This window comes from Marmota monax, unplaced genomic scaffold, assembly GCF_021218885.2.
Source record: "Marmota monax isolate L192 unplaced genomic scaffold, Marmota_monax_Labrador192_F-V1.1 WCK01_AAM20220418_F8-fsc00023, whole genome shotgun sequence".
Classification (NCBI taxonomy): domain Eukaryota; kingdom Metazoa; phylum Chordata; class Mammalia; order Rodentia; family Sciuridae; genus Marmota; species Marmota monax.
The window spans coordinates 7,307,039-7,323,776 of record NW_026692907.1 but is presented as its reverse complement, the minus strand read 5'-3'; the positions used below and the strand labels follow the sequence as shown (position 1 = coordinate 7,323,776).

Below are 16,738 nucleotides of genomic sequence, written 5' to 3'. Positions count from 1 at the left end.
CTCCCACTCCACCAGCTGTATTTTTGGTGCTGCCTTTGAGATGAGGACAAGGGACATCCTGATATCACAGGCCAAGTCTGAACTGAGAGTCAGGAGACCTCCATCCATCAACAATGTGTGCAGCCCCAGGGATGTCCCTGAGTTCCCACTGGACCAGACTGGCCGAAGGGGGTCTCCTCATCCTCCTGCTCTTTCTTTTGAGGACTCCACTCCCTATCCACTCCCAAATCCCATATGAGGTTCTGAAGATATTTAAATAAGTAATATAGTACTTCCAAGGAGATCAAAGATGAAAAAATATGAACTTTTGAAAATTATAAGCAAGGGAATAATTCCTAGGAATGAACATAGGCCTCTCAGAAGTTTTGTCCCAAATGAAGATATACATTGGGTGTTGAAGACTCAATCTCTGAGCTTAGTAGAGGTAAAGGAACAATGTTTTATGAGACGGGAACAGCACATGCAAAGACGAAGAGCCAGCTCAGAATTAATTCAGCGTGGTAGCAGAAGGGTCCAGGAAAGAGGACAGAGCCTATGCCGTGGGTCCCTGGACCTTGACCCTCCCCTATAGAAAAAGAAGCCTCTGTCTGGTGGTCATCTGTGGAAGTTTCCAATGCAATCTAATGTCAAGGGACTCACCAAATGCAGAAAGCAGAAAAAAACTTCCAAGCACACCAGCACAATTTATTTTGAACCCTGGGACTCTGGGTTTCACAGCAGAATTTCTGACGAAGACTTGAAGAAAACAGTCTTAGAACTAAGACAAATATTTAGAGTTTTAAGAGCTCAGCCTACAAATTAGGAAGAATAGGGAACTTGAATGTCAGATGTGTAACTTTGTTCTCCTTAATTTAAAGCAGACTTTGTTTTCTGGTGGAAGATAGATTGACATCCTCCTGCCTGCTCAATAATACAGTAGAAACCACTTCTGAAGAGCCAATGTTTTATGTTATAGACAACCAAATTTAATAAGGTAGCAGAAGAGAGAAAAGTGACGTCAATATGGCTTTAGCTGAGAATCAAAAGAAATACATTGTTGACTTGACTGAAGTTGTTCCAGTCTTAAATTGTAGTAGAAGGGAAAAGTGAAGTTTTCCATCTCCTTAGGTTCTCCATCCTGACCCTAATGCATTCATTCCAAAAAATAAGAGCTTGTCAGCAAAACGAAGATGGAGTTCACTTCTTTCCTCCATCCCTTCTTAACATAGGAGGAAACTGGTATTTCCTGAGTACCTGCTGGAAATTTACCTACATTTACTGATTTCCTCCATTGTAAAGATGAAGCAACCAAGGCTCAGAGAGGTTAAATGAATTGGCGAAGTTCATATAGCTCAGGTAACATTACGTATGATGGACAGGATCTCAACCCCCATACTTTTCTGACCCCAAAGCTCACGTTCTTTCCACCTGCCCCACTGCCTTCCTGTAGTCCAGAGATTTGGTTCATGGAGAGTGACTATTCATAGTGTCTGTCAATGAACAGCCTCAAAGAAACTGAATAGAATATGCTTCGTTTAAACATTTGTTCACTTGACAAATAATCGTTGGTCATAATGGTGTGCCAGCCGTCACTCTAGGCTCTGAGAATACAGCAATGAATCCAACACATGAACCCTTCTCCTTTTGTAATTCATATTGCAAGGACAAAATGACGGGTGGGTGTGAGTAAGGACTCTGGAGGAAGGCTCCCAGGATCACATGGTCATTCTGCCACTTGCAAGTTATGTGACCTCGGACGGGTTGCCTAACCTCCCTGTACTTGTTTCCTCATTTGTATAGAAAGGGCAAAAGGTAGTATCTCCCTTTAAAATTGTTATGAGGATTGAATGGGCTGGTATTTAGGAAGCAGTTGAGCATAGAGCACTGTTTAATAACTAGTAGAGAAACATAGGCACTAGCAAAGTAAGTCAGCTATAGAGTGTATCACATGATACTAGGTGAAGAGGAACAACAAATCAGGAAACAGTGATGGGGTCCATTGAAGGGCTTGCAATTTCAGTTAATAGGCTGGCCAGGGAGGCCACACTGAAAAGTGTCATTTGAGCAAGGACCTGAAGGCTTGCGAGCCCACAAGAGCCACATTTGGGCCTTTCACTGATGGTTCAGGAGGTATAGAGCCCACCACAGAGGATTTGCTAAGAATGTCAATGATCCTCCAGTGACCAGTGCAGGGACATGGTGAATAGAATATATCCTTCCATCATGATGTGATTACCTTCATGTGTTGCTAGAAGAAAAGCCAGGACCCTGAAGGACAAAGTCATTTCTAGAACATTCCTTCGCAATACAAAGCTAAGCCATGGATTATAAGGTGCACTCAATGTCCTTATCACAGAGATAAAGCTTGTCCGGGCTGGCTGGCCCAGGGCCGCCACCCCGTGCCTGCAGCTACTCGTGACTCTCTGACCACACCTGGCTGAGTCCTTAGCTGGCGAGAGGGAGATGGGTGAGAGGACACTGCTGGGTCAAGTCCTGCCTGGGTGAAAAGCATCGGGTCCACTCCAGCCCATTGCCCTGACCCTACAGGAATGCTGCTTCAAAGGACTTTCTGGAGGCTGCAATGCTTGAGGCACAGTATCACGAGAGTCTATTCCCTCCGAGCTGTCTGAGAATTATCTTTTTATGCCTTCAAGTTCCAGAATTTAGAGATATGGTTAAAAGTCACATCCTTCTTATGGTGTTATGAAATAAGAGCACTGTAGGGGGTTGGCCTCGAGCCCTGGCTCTGCAAACAACTCCGATGACGTGTCACTAGACACCACAGCTCCTGAGCTCCTGTCTCCGGTTCTCCTCTCTGTGTGTATAAAATGATGGGGGGGGGGAGGGGGGGCGGGGGGGGGGGAGGGAAGGGCAACCAGCCACATGCACACTGCTGCCCACTGCTGGGCTTCTCTGGGCCTGGTATATCACATACACCATCCCATGCCAAAGTCAGTGTCACAACCCCAAGCAGTCAGCACTGTGACCAAGCTACAGGTGCAAGGGGGTGCATGGTGAAGGCAGTGCAGAAAAGGAGCCCAGGCCTGACGCCAGCTGCCAAGGTGCCATTGCTTAAGTTTTGCCATGGGCAGAATATCTGTGTCCCTGCAAAATATATGCGTTGAATCTTTACCCTCAAGGGATGGCGTGAGGATGCAAGGCCTTTGGGAGGTGAGTAGGTCAGGAGGGTAGAGATCTTACAAATGCCATTGGTGCCCTTATGAAAAGGACTCCGGGGAGCTCACTTGCCCCTTTCACCAAGTGAGGGTACAGAAGGAAGATGGCTGTCCACGAACCAGGAAGAGAGTCCTCAGCAGATATGGAACGGACTGGTACCCTGATCTTGAACTTCCTAGCTGCCAGAACTCTGAGCGGTACATTTCTATTGTTGATAAGCCCCCTCCTCGGTGGTACTTTTGTTACAGCAGCCCAAATGAACAAGGCAGCTTTCCAAGTATCTTTCCAAGACCCCTGATTTTAGCAGTCTGGCTTCCCCTTCTCCTTGATGATTTCTTTCCTCCAGCTTGAGTAATAGATTGTCCCTCCAGTGCCTAGTCATGGGTTTCATTCTGGCCATGAAGACCCTCCGGTAAAAGGAAAACTTAATGACAGATTCCCATGCAAGTGACCATAGCTGTCCAAGGCAATCCTCCAGCTCACCAGGTCACCCCTGGAGGCAGCCCAGACTAAACACGGAAACAGCACTTCAGAGGAGGGGTGAGAAGTCTCCCCAGGGTGATCCAGATGGTTTCATAAGAGGACTGTTCTCCTGGGGTCAGAAGTCAGCCTTGAGAACTTTGTCTGAAAGCCTATTTTATGTCATTGCAAAGGGAGGGGGGGTGTGGTCTCAGGGAGAGATAGTGATGCTGAAATCACCTGGCCCTGGTGTAGCACACCTTGTAATTTTCCATTTGTCTTTGGGCAAGTCGATTCCTACATTATTCCAGGTAAGGCATTGGAGCTGGTGTAGGCAGACAGTTTAGAGTTTGGGAGTGAGGCAGAATGGGTTTGGATCATAGTTCTGCCATTTATCAGTGGGTCTGAGATGTGAGCTTCCTCATCTGTAAAATGCATAGCATAATAAAGGTAATGGTGGAAATTAAGAGTCATGTACACAAAGCTTCTCACACTGTAGGCCCTTAGTAACTACTGCATCAACCATTGGCCCTCCCCACTCAACCGGATCAAACTGCCTTAAGAAATGCTTCTGGAGTCCTCAGCATTCAGGGATCAGGTCCATGGTGAACCAAACTACATCCATTCATTGGCTTACAAATCCTATCCCTATAGGCTAACTCATCCAGGAGTACAAACAGGAGCGCACCATCCAGCTTCCGTGCCTGTTCGGTGGAGATATAGGAGGTTCTGCGTCACCATGGACACTCCCTCAAGGGCCAGGCATGGATACAACAGGGCGACTCAACAATGCTGACACCCCAGTGGACAATGGGCCTCGCTACTATAGAATGCAGAAATCGGATTCAATCTGAGTTCAGGAATTGGATGGCTTCCCCAAATCAAGATCATTCCAATCCTTTCAATGGGCTGAGCAAGTGACAGTAAGGAAGAGATACTGTCCCTGCTCTCGTGGACCTTAGATCCCAGAACAGGGTCAATTCGAGCAGATTCTGTGGGTGATTCTAACTTTCTCCTCTATTGGGATTATTACACACCCAGTGGATTTATGTCAGAGCTTTTATTGGTTTCCTTCTACCAGAAGGAACGAACATCCCCTGTCCAAGTGTCAAATCACATCTCAGGGTGTCACAGGGGCTCTGATTAGACATTTGGGTGTGGTCCTATCAGGGTATGTAAAATGGAGGGCTTCTTCCTGGGGGCAAGAAAGTAGTCAGAGTTTTAAAGGATGAATAGGTACTTTGCAGGCCGTCACAGGAGGAGGAAGGGCACTGTAGACAAAAGCTACAACATGTGCAAACACCTGGAGGTAAGAATTAGGTGCTTGTCCTCAAAGCAACCATGAGAAGCTCCAGCATGGTTCAGTCTCAGGAGGGGAGGGGTGCCGGGGCTGTGAGGGATTTCCTAACATCTACCAAGGATCTCAATCACACCTGAATCTGCCTCTTACGTTGTTTTATATGGTTCCTGCCAGCTCTGCGAGTTTCGTTAATAATTCCCATTTTATAGGGCAGAAAACTGAGGCTTGGGATGGTTGAGAATGGCTCAAAGCCATGCAGTTAAGTTAGGATTTCAGACCCAGGTACATCAGAGGACGAGACCCATGCTTCGTCTCCTCTGCAAGCACTATCCAGCTTTCATGCCTCAGTCAATATTTGTTGAGCCCTGCTGGGTGCCAGGTACCATTCCAGCCTGGGGCCAGAGCAGCAGACCAGAGAAGGACCCTGCCTTCACAGAGTGAGCACTGTGATAGAGGGAGGAGGGAAAGGGGCATGTGGACAAATGCCCATGCTAATTTTGAAGGAATGAAGTGCTCTGAAGAAAAATTATAAATGAGAATGAGAGTCTGTGTTGGCCAAGGCTGGAGAGATGGAACCTTTCCCCCGAGTAGGTGGGGAAGTCTTTCTGAAGAGGTGACACATAGCCAGACCTGAGTGATGAGGAGTCAGACATGAGGAGATCTAGAGGGACACAGGGCAGACACTCTGCACACAGAGGAAAGTGCAAAGATCCTGCACATGTGCCACCTTGCGTATCCAAGGGACATAAAGCAGGCCAGCATGGAACAGAGAGAGCCATGTGGTCCAGAGGATCAAGAAAGGCCCGTTCACATGCTTCAGGGAAAGCAGTTTATCCTGGGTCAAGAGGATTTAAGGCCAGAATGTGGAGTAAGGCAGAGGTCCTATTGTCAGGGTTACAGGGGTAGCTTCCCTGGGAGAGTTGGCCTGGGACAAAGGAAATATCCCCCACTCTGCCTCTTCCCCACTGTGTGACCCTAGGCTAGTAATTTAACCTCTCTGAACTTCAGCCTCTTCCCATGGATAGTGGAGATTATAATACCCGCCTCGCAGACTGCTAATGGGACTGGGCACCAGACACTGGACCATCTATTTGTCCCTGCTAGGGAGTTAATGGAAAATCCCCTTGGAGATCATGGACCCTCCAGTGTGCTCTTGAAGGGCCACTAGTAGGACTCAGAAAATCAATTGCTTAACAAATAATCGCTTGCCCATCCTGATAATCGACAGACTTGTCCAAGCAGCCCTGGCCAGTAGAAGTACTGGCCTTAGAGGCTGTTGCACTCTTCAAATATCCCAAGGCAAGACTTCATAGTTAACCTTTGATGACCAAAAGCAACCTCAAGTCTTTCTGAGTGTTCCTTTTTAAACTTTAATGTGCTCATGAATTATCTAGGATCTGGTTACAGTGCAGATTCTGATGGAGCAGGACTGAGTGGGCCTGAGCTGCTCCATTTCTTACATGTTCCCAAGTAATGGAGGTTCATCCAGGGACCAGACTTTGAGGAGCAAGGATTTAGAGCCAAATGGTTTCCATTGCACAGACAACATTGGACCCACCCCAGGAAGATTACCAAGTGACAGCTTGTCTTTAGTATTTTCTTATTGAATCCATTAGATAAATAAGTACTCCTAGAATGCCCTTTATGCACAAGGCATCATCTGGGAAGTTGGACTTCAGTGAGAAGCAAGGGCCACGGCTGCCCTTACAGAGCATTTATCCTAGTAGCTGAGAACCAATTAAGCAAGTGATTGGGATAATCTAAATGTGGGACTTGGGGGTCCAGGGTGTCAGCTCAAGGGAGTCTGGAAGACCTGGATGAAGTGGCATTTAGGCAGAGTGTTGGTCCTGGGGAGGTGTACAGGCACAGGGGCCAGCACCGCCAGGGGCCAAGGCTACCCAGCCTGTCAGAGGTACCAACTCAGATTCCAATCAGATCTGCCGGATCCAAAGACTTGCTCTGGCTAGTAACTTCCATGCTGCATGAATCAAGTCTTGCAAAAGAGAAGCTGCCAGCTGTCCTTCCCCGGAGATGTCCGAGCAGCTGGCCCCAGACTGGAAAAATATCTGGGGAGCAGAAACCTCGGCATCACCTGACAGGCGTGGCGATTATGAAACTTGCCTCCACACCAAACACATTGCACCACCGACACTGTCCAGGCATTGCTTCAAATGTCCTTCCTCCCAGTGGCTTGTGACTGAGAAGTGTGATCACCCTCTGATCGCTGCTAAGAATAGTCCTTTATTTTGCCTGTCACATTAGTTGGTTATCCCTGGGGTGAAGTTCATCAGAAAGTAAAAGTCCAACGACCTGGGAATTTCCAGGACTCTTCCAAGGGAAAGAGACAGAAATTTACCTGAAACAAACACACTCTGTGCCAGATAAAGCACATCAATACCTTATTTAAATTAAGCAGAGGTGGCAGATTGGTCTGGGAAGAAACTAAATGCTGCTGTGTGACTCTGGCAAAGTCTCTGATCTCTACTAACCTCAGTTTCCTCGTCTGTTAAATGGGAGACGAATTCCTACCTCACCAACTTTATAGGAGTCAATGTTCATGAAATGTTAAGCTCAGCAATGATATATGAGGATGGGGAAAAGTCTTCATTACAATCTGGAGAGGTAAGAAAAGATGAGGAGACTGAGAGTCAAAAAGGTTGAGTTCTTGAGTCTCCAAAGTAAACATATGGTAAACCAGATTTGAAGTCCAGTCTACTTCTGAATCCCAATATCTTTCTCCATTCATTCTCTTCACAACCTCCTTATGTTAGAATTATATGCTTTTCCAATTGGCTTTGTTTGGCTGCTATAATTTGGATATGAAGTGTCCCTAAAGACTCGTGTTGAAGGCTTGGTCCCCAATTTCAGCAATGTTCAGAGGTGGGGCTTTTGGGAATTGATTGGCTCATGAGGGCTCTGACCTCATTAGTGGATTGATTCATTGAGAGATTCATAGCTGAATGTATATTTGGGAGGTGGTGAAAACTCTACTGTCATGTATATCTAAAAAGAACCAATTTTTTAAAAGTATATGGTATAATAAATAAATAGATAAATAAAACAGGCAAATATATTTTCCTGCCCAGAAATATTAGGCTTGACCATTGACTTATCTCAGGCAAAGGAATGTGGATAGAAATGACAGCATGGGAGTTTTGAGCTGACACCTTCAGGGGCATGTCTGTTTCCCCTCCTGTCTTGCCCCCATATACTATGAGAAGAGCAAGCCAGAAACCCTTTAAGCCTGGCCCCCAAATCACCCAATAGGAGCAGACCCAGACCTTACCCAAAGCCACACCAGCCTGCAACTTGAACCAGAGCTTCTCAGCCAATCCTCAAACCTGTGAGAAAAATAAATGCTTGTAATTGTAAGCAACTGAATTTGGGAAGGTTTGTTACCCAGCATAATTATGTCATATCTGACTAATACACAACTATAACATAACCAAGTTGGGCCAGCTCAGTAAGAATTTTCAAGTATACCTACTATGTGCAATGGAAAGTAATAAGTTCATATTATCTCTACCATCAAAGATATTGTTATTGCTTTTTATATCTCTTCTGCCTAGAATAATCTTGATACAGGGTAGAAAAATCACTCCATTTTGTATGAAAAATTAAATAAATGGGTGCATGGAATGTATATTGTGGAAGAGCAAAGCGCAGCTCCATTAAAAGAGACCTGGCATTGTTGAGGCAAATATTGTCCAGGATCTCAGTGTGGTCTCAGAACAGCCTATCCAGAACATGTGAGACTCAGCTGATCCTAGGAGGACAGGAAGGGTTTAAGGGAGTAGAGCATAGTCCCCCAGCCACATCACTACTGGGCTGGAGAAAAATCAGACACAGTGGGTACAAATCTTCAGGCTGCCACGCCTAGCTGTGTGACCTTGGACAAGTCACATGTCTCTGAACTTCAGATGAGTTCCTCTCTTCCCTTGGCCCATGAGGGCCTCCTCCTCCTATGTCTGCCTATAAAGTCTTTCTTGAGTCCCTCCTCCCTCCCCTGAGGTGTCAACTACCCCCAACAGAAATGATCTGGTCCCCACCATCCTTTGGGGTCCTCTCTGCATGCATCTTTTCCCTGTGTGGATGATGGGCTACCTCAGGGCAGTCCCTTCCTCAGCCCTGGATGTGTGCAGCCCTAGCACAGTGCTTGCACCTAACAGCCTATTGGTAAATCCTTGCCAACTTTGACTAAGCCAAAGGAGATTGCACCTAATCTGTTTATATATTGTTTTCAAGAAGGGTCTCAGGGTTAAATATATATGTTTTTTTTTTCTTTTTAATACACGCTGAAAAACTCATCCACACAAACAAACATGGATGCAAACCAACATGTCCAACACGGCTCGAGGAGGTTTTTGCAGACTTGTCTCCCATTTAAGGCCTGTAATTTCCCTCTTGGCCGACACTGGCTTTGGCCTGGACCATGTTTCTCAGTCTCATGGCAGGCAGCCTGCTTGGGTTTGGGTTTAGTGTTGCTTCTTTTTTTTCTTCCTCGGATCTGAAACTGAAGCCGCAGGCCTTTCCAAAATCCTTTCTCAGCCGTTAGCTGCCATGTCTCATGTCACCTGCGTACCCCTTCTAGGCCGTGTGGATCCATAATTGTATCCAGAGGTCCAGTAACAAGCTGGCAAAGTGAATTTGTTCTAGAAGGGACGAATGGGAGGGACCCACCTGGGGACTATGTGTGACACATGCAAGCCCTCTGCTGTCCCAGAGCCAGCTCTATATCTGATGGGCTGGCCTGCCAGTCAACCTCCAGCATCAAAGAGGTTAGGGAGAGTGGAGGTAAACTGAGGCATGCAAAAACAAAACAACTGGATTGTGCTGCTGAGAGGGCTCATGAGGACTAACCCCTGGGCAGGCAGCAGAGCTGGCTGATGAGACAGCGCTCCAGGGTCAAGCATGGCTGTGTACAAATGCCGGCACTGCTGATCCTGCTGAGCAGGTTCTTGTACTTCTCTGAGCCTCATTTCCCCTCCTGTGAACTGGTAATTCCTACCTTGAGGGGCTGATGCGAGTTCTGAATGAGTTCCTGTGGGTGAGGGGCTAAGCACTCTGTGAGAAATGAATGAATGGTGATTTCCGTTGCTGTAACAGAACCTCCAGTTTCAGAACTGGAAGAGCCTGTCCTGATCCTCCCTACCCTCATCAAGTCAGCTTCATGGCTCCTCCCACAACCTGGGCTCACAGCTCTTATAATGGGCCTCCCTGTTAGAAAGTTCCTCCTCAGGCTGATCAGATGGTCTCCCTGAGTTTTCACCTGATGATCCTTCTCACTCAGGACCACAAAAACAATCTAGACCCTCACCCTGCATTGTGGCCCTCTGCAGAGAAGGCAGCTCTCAGGTGCCAACAGAATTATCGAGGCTCTAATTAGGTATGTACATATACATATACCTGTGTGAACATAAAGAAAGAAAGGCTCGCATATATGATCAGCTCTCCACGTCCCTGGGTTCCACATCCATGGATTCAACTGACCATGGATCAAAAATACCTGGAGAAAAAAAAAAAAAAAGCATCTGTACTGAGCATGTGTACCCATCTATTTGGGACAACTGTTTACACATGTATAAGCAGTTGCAAGGCACATATAAGAGGTGTGCTTAGTCTAAGAGGCCCAGGAGAGCATCTCAGAGGAAGTCGTGTTTAAAGTGAGCAGGAGCTGGGAAGTGGGTGTGCAAAGACCTGTACCTAATAGTGATGAAACAGACACCCACGCACACCCCCTGAGTGTTTGAGGCTGCATATTATAATTGTCAGATTTTCAGTGTTATTTGTCTCTTTAGGCCCAGTGTCCTCCACTGCCACAGCCCCTGTATTTCTGCATTAACTTCTGCACAGTCAAGGAGAGCTGGGTTTGGGTCCAGGCTCTGCCACTCACAAGCTAGGTGACCATTTCTCCAGGGCTCTGCCTCCACAGGGTAGAAAGGGGACGGTGATGCCTCCTCCTGGCCGCTGTGTGGACTGGATGAGGCAGCACACGGAAAGTGGCCCTGCAGGTGGCACATGCTTGGCAGACGCTGGCTTTCTTTCCTTGTTTGACAAGATAATGCCAGCCCATCTGACATTACACCTCTCTGATGGCAGCTAGTGTCAGACTCTGAGACAGTTCCAGTACATTTGGGTTGGAACCAGGTCATTCCAGCCAGTTTGGGGATGTGAGACACCCTAGGTCTGGTGGGCTTAGGACCCAGAGTGAACACTGAGGCACAGGACTAACCTTGCAGAGGCATTGAAGGTCACGGAAGTCAACCTTGATAGTCACTACTATGAAGTTTCATGCTCACAAAGGGAAGGAAGAATTTAATCCAAAGTGGAGTGATTAGTGGAAGCTTCGTGGTGGAGGTGGTAGGAGTGGCAGACATCCCTAATGGTAGTAGCAGAGCCACAGGAACCACAGTGCTAGATCCCAAAAGTCTTCCCCAGGCTTCTCTCAATTGCTAGAACTCTCTCTCTCTCTCTCTCTCTCTCTCTCTCTCTCTCTCTCTCTCTCTCTGTAAAAGGATCTTCCAAGATTATAATGCACTCCCCAACTCTCAATCACCCTTGACTGTTCTTACAATAAATCCAAAATGCCACCCCATGTCTTGAAGGCCCTCTTGTGCTCCCTCCACCAGGGGCCTGATGTCCTCTTCTAACTTCACAAACAGGTGGATGGGGCCTATAGGAGCCAGGCTGCAGTAGTCCCCTGGCAGGAGTGCCCACGTGGCACCTCTGCCTCAGTGACCTCAGGGAAGGCATCAAGGCTACCAGAGGGCAAGCAGAAAAGCAGACTGCGAACCGCGTGCCTACTACTGCAGGGCCTCTCCGAGCAACCCTGCAGACCCTCTCAGGAGGTTCCAATCACAATTATGGCCTGAAGGAGCATGCAAAGGGACATCGTTGAAAAGAATTGAATGCCAGGACTGAGTTTAGAGGTGAGGGCAGGGTTACGAAAACTAGCCAGAGAGGCTGGCAGAGCTTGGAGCTGGCCACAGGGGGAAGCCTAGACCCCTCCACAGGTGCAGGAACAGCTGAGAAATGTGTCCTGAGGCCTGAGAACTGAAGCTAGGACAAGCCCCTGCACCCTCCCCCAGAAGTTATGGCCATTTTGGTTCCAGTCAGTGCCAGAACCGTGGCAAAAAAAAAAAAGGAGTTCAGGAGGAAGAGAGGGACAGAGCCCTGGCCTCTCTTCCCACGCTCCTCTCTCCCACCCTCTTCCTTTTGGCCAGTTATAGGATGGAATTGGGATTTAAAGGGTAAGGGAGTCTGGGTAATGCAGTGTTAGGGAGTAACCTTCTAGCCTAACCTTCTAGGGCTCAGAGCAGGCAGGGAAGAGCATTAAAAGAGAAGGCATAGGAAGGGCCACAAAAAAGAATCACCAATACAGCAAGTGCCCTGCATCCTACAAAGAGTAGGAACAGCCAACCCCAGGGGGTGAACTCTTCCCCAAGAGAGAGAATGCCATTTAAGGGGAAGAGTGAGCCTGTCTGGCAGGCAGTTTTCCCAGCCAGGCCAGAGTGTTCACATAGCACCCGGGTCCTGTGTCTGGTGCATTTGCCAGAATATTCCACACAGCCACAAACATCACATACTTTGGCCCACGCACAGCTATGGAGGGCACAGGGGTTGTTCTCCAATCGAAACCCTACCCATCTTCCCCAGGACCCAGATCTGGGCTGGCAACAAGTGACTTCAGTGCCACCATGACAGAGGCAATGATGATTCAGATCCAAGAACAAAATAATGTGAGTCACGATGGTGGGAAGAAGCAGGTAAGTGTGGGAAGAAGCAGGTAAGTAGCCTGCTGAGATCATTGCATGGATGGAGAAGTCAAGCCCAAGTCTGCCAGCTGCAAGGGCAGGCTGTTGGCCACCATGCCAAACTGTCCTCCATGCCACCTGGAGCCCACAGACAGGCAGTAGAGAGGCAGGAGTCCTGCCCATGGCTTACGCAACACTTCAGGGTCAGAGGGTCAAAGCCTGCCACTCCAGAGTGGTTTTACATCATTGGCCCTGTGCCTCAATTTTCCAGCCAAGTTAATCTCTGTGGTATCCTAAGCTCATCCTGCTTTCTCTAACCCCTGGACCTTTGCACAAGCTGTTCCATTTGCCTGGGACATTGCCTCCCCACTAAATCCTCTTGCAACTGGACTAACTTCACCCTGGTTTAGTATCACTTGCTCCACAAAGCCCTCCAGGGCACCCCAAGTTCTGGAAAGAAGCTTCTCTTGGAAGTGCTGCCTGTCTCTCATATTGTTGCCCACAGGACTCAACCATTCTTTGGATGGTTCTGGCTCTTGGCCTGTGTCCCACACCAGACACAAGCCCTGTAAAGGCTGAGACAGCTGTCTTGCTTGCCCCTGTGTCCTTGGAGCCCAGCTGAGTGGCAAACACGTGGAGCAAGTGGGTGTTGCTGGTACAGGTCCAGCCACACTGGGAAGCACAGCTGATGCTGTAGGAGCAAGTAGAAGCGAATTTCTCCTGTGAGGGAGCAAAGGGCAACCAGGACCCCAGGGAGGGACCCCCAGAGCAGGAGCTGCCTAGCTGAGAACCCCACATGGGCAGGTTTCTATTGAGCACAAGAGAAAAGGTATCCCCAGGAGATGAAAGAGCATGCGCCAAGGCTGGGGGGTGATGGGTGCATCACTCCAGTTACAGGAAGTGAATAAAAGGGGATTATGGAGAGGAGCCTGGGAGAAGGGAGACAGGGCTGGGTGAGAGGAGACCACGTGGGGACCTAGAGGGACAACTGTGTAGTGAAGAGCACAGCTAAGGCTTAGAAAGACCTGAGTTGGGCTCCAGGTTTTGCTATTTTCTGGCAACGTCTAGCTTTTGTGGAACCAAGGATAAGCTGCCTAACCTTTCTAAGCCTCAGATTCTTCCTTATAAAATGGGATAATACTAATTCCTGTCCCTTAGAGAATTAAGTGAGATAATACATGTGAGGGCTTTGCACAGTAAACGGCTCGTGGCAAGCCTCAACAAGTGACGACCCTTGGTGGCTTGGCTGTCCTTTGTGGCCATGGGAGGTGGGGTTTGCTATTACAGGTTTTGTCAACTAGAGAGAAGTTGCTTGGAAAGGATACGTGGAAGGGAAGAAGAGAGGGAAAGTTTTGAGCAGGATCTTGAAAACTAGGTTTCAAGAGGTGACATGGGGGCAGGAGGAGCATGAGCTGGGATTGAGGGCACTGAAGTGCAGGGGCTGTCTGGGGCCAGCTCGGAGGCCAGCCATGCAGTGCACTGGATGGAGAGGGCTTTGGAGTCAGGTAGGGCAGGGCGTGTCTTAAAACACCTCAGGCTTCCTCCCTGAGAAATGGGCTGGTCATCCCTGGCTCCATTATGGTGGTCATAGTCACTGGGGGATGGCATAGTCATTTGTGCGGTGTCCCCGTGCTATAGGGGAGACCAGAGAGAAGGCTGAGCCCACAGCTCGGGGAGGCAGGGCTTCTGTGTCTCCCCTCCCCCACAGGGACTGCCTGAGCCTAGTGCCCTTCCCTCCCCAGCCCTGGGGACAAAGGCCTCCCTGAGCCCCTCAGCAACCTCACTTCCTGCCCCACCCACTCTAAACAGGTGAACCACAATGACCATAGCCTCCTTTTAGGGTGCTGGATTCCCATGGAGACTCTCTGGGGAGAAGGACTGAGAAGAGGAAGCCAATGGCGCTCAGAAGGCTCAGTCCCAGTTGTGGGAGCATCTTCTGGAAGTTCTTCTGGAACTTCTTCTCCCTGGCCTCATCCACCTGGGCGGGATGATATGCTAAAGTCCTTAAAAGGCCAGGCATCTTGGACTCCCAAGTCAGACCCAAAGGCTCATTGCTCAAATAGGGTCAGGGGTGTTCAGAGAGGGACAGGACACTGCTCAGGGCCACGCAGACTGCATTATGATGCAGCCTCCGCTTGGCCTCCCAACCAGCCCTTGCAGCCACTCTTCAGACTTACTGGAATTCCCTTTTTTTAAAGGCAAAGCTGAACGACTTTACCCAGATCTCACAGATAAGAGAAGGGGACCCAGCACCTCTCATTGTGCTATGTGGCCTGAAGAAGCAGTCCAACAATTAAGTCATCTGGCAACTTCAAAATCGGCCTGACACCTCCTCACTCTGTACCCTGCCAAACTTTGCTGCATACAATCTGCACATGTCATCCCCCATCAGCAAGTTGATGTGACCTTGTGCAAGTTATTTAAAATCTCTGTGCCTCTGGTAGCTTTTGACCCAGACCTTGCCTACCCCAGCCTCAGCCTCCTCTCCTGTTATTCTCCCTTCCCCTGCCTCCAGATGCCAAGGCCATTCCCAGGTGTCATAACATCTTCCTATTCCACCATCGTGATAACAAAAGCGACAACTTCTCTCTACTGAGTGCGAATACCATGCTAACAGTATCTCTGCAAGGTCTCTTCAAACTAGCTCTCTCTCCTCTCTCCCTCCCAGCTGCCTAATAGGCCAGGCTTCCAGCTCCAAGGCCACCCTATCCTCCAGACTGGCCAGGGCAAGTCCTCCCACAACCAGTAACGTATTGTACAGGCTCTACTTCCTGTCTCCCCTCTTTTCTATTTTGAGCTCCTTGGGAGGTACTGATGTATTAATCATTGTGTCATTGAGAGCATCTAAGTGTTTGACATAGTGCAAATTAGCCCTTTAGTAAAATGTTGGAGAAAAGAATGAATAGATGCCTCCTGCCACGCTATTCACCTCCTCTAGCCAAAGCTGCTCTTTTCAACTCTCCTCCAACATCAGGGGAGCAGTTACCCTTGGGAGGTGCCTGCTTAGTCAGGATCCAGACCGCAAGTAGGGAGAGAGGTAAGGGGTAGTTCTAAGTAGCGTCAGTCTCCCTGCACAGTGGATTCTGTTATTACACCCATTAAATAGATGAAGAAAACAAGACATGAGGGTTAAAACCTGCCCTAACTTCACTTCTGGTATGCTAGCAGGTGGAATTAGGATGGACCTGGGGTTTGAAGGTAAGTAGACTTCCTCTAGAGAGACTGTGCACTTGACTACCCTCTCTGCTGTCTTGTACATTTATTAAGCACTTCCTGTGTACCAGCACCGTGCACATACTCCACATGCAATACTGATTCACTGTTGTGGCATGCCTGGGATGTTCTACTGGTTGCCCTGCTTTAGAGATTGCTTTACAGATTGGGAGCTATGTCTGGGCTAATGCTTCGCACTTGCAGGAAGGAGTCTTCTGGCCAAAGGGCAAGAGTTAGCTTTGACCTTTATTCAAGGCTCAACTGAGGAAAAGGTCTCTGGGATAAAAGTTAATCTTGGGAACAATGTGAATTTCTATCTGCAATGGGTCCTGTCCCCTTGCTCCATCTCAAATCTAGTCTGGACAGTTGCCAAGAAATAGTTTGTAAAAATAAATAAAGAAATAAAAGAATGTGTTTGGAGAATAGGCCCTAGCTCCATTACCCTGCTCCTCTCTCAGCTCCTCAGGGACTGGATAGCATTCCCTTTCAGGAGAAAAAGAACTCTGGATCCATTGCATGATGCCCCTGGAGTCCTCACTACAACATTCAAAGATCTGAGCAACCCAGGCAACTTGCCATTAAATACAGCAAGTATGGCACCTCAGTCCATCAGACTTCAGCTGGAAGAAAATGTGTTAGTATGCAATATTAATATGTTTGCCTTATTACTGACACAGTTGTAAAAATATAATTTCATTATATTTCTTTTTCTGGAGAAAGGAGTTCACAAGAAGTGCCTAGGGCCCGGGAAAATCATAATGCAGCCTGACTCCTTTTTGTCATCTGTAAAACACAAATCATCACACTTTACACATCATTCCACCTCCCATTTCCAGACTTGAGGATTGGAAGGCTC

General features: G+C 48.1%; 1 long non-coding RNA gene across 1 annotated transcript in view; it reads right to left on the bottom strand.

The window, feature by feature from the left end:
• The window catches only part of LOC131424421 (uncharacterized), a 112,188-nt gene that overhangs the window by 35,153 nt on the left and 60,297 nt on the right, over positions 1–16,738 (bottom strand). The window contains exons 3-4 of the long non-coding RNA XR_009227385.1: positions 10,322–10,421; positions 8,202–8,256 (exon numbers count right to left, since the gene is read on the bottom strand). This is a non-coding gene — a long non-coding RNA (uncharacterized LOC131424421). The remainder of the gene's footprint in view (positions 1–8,201; positions 8,257–10,321; positions 10,422–16,738) is intronic.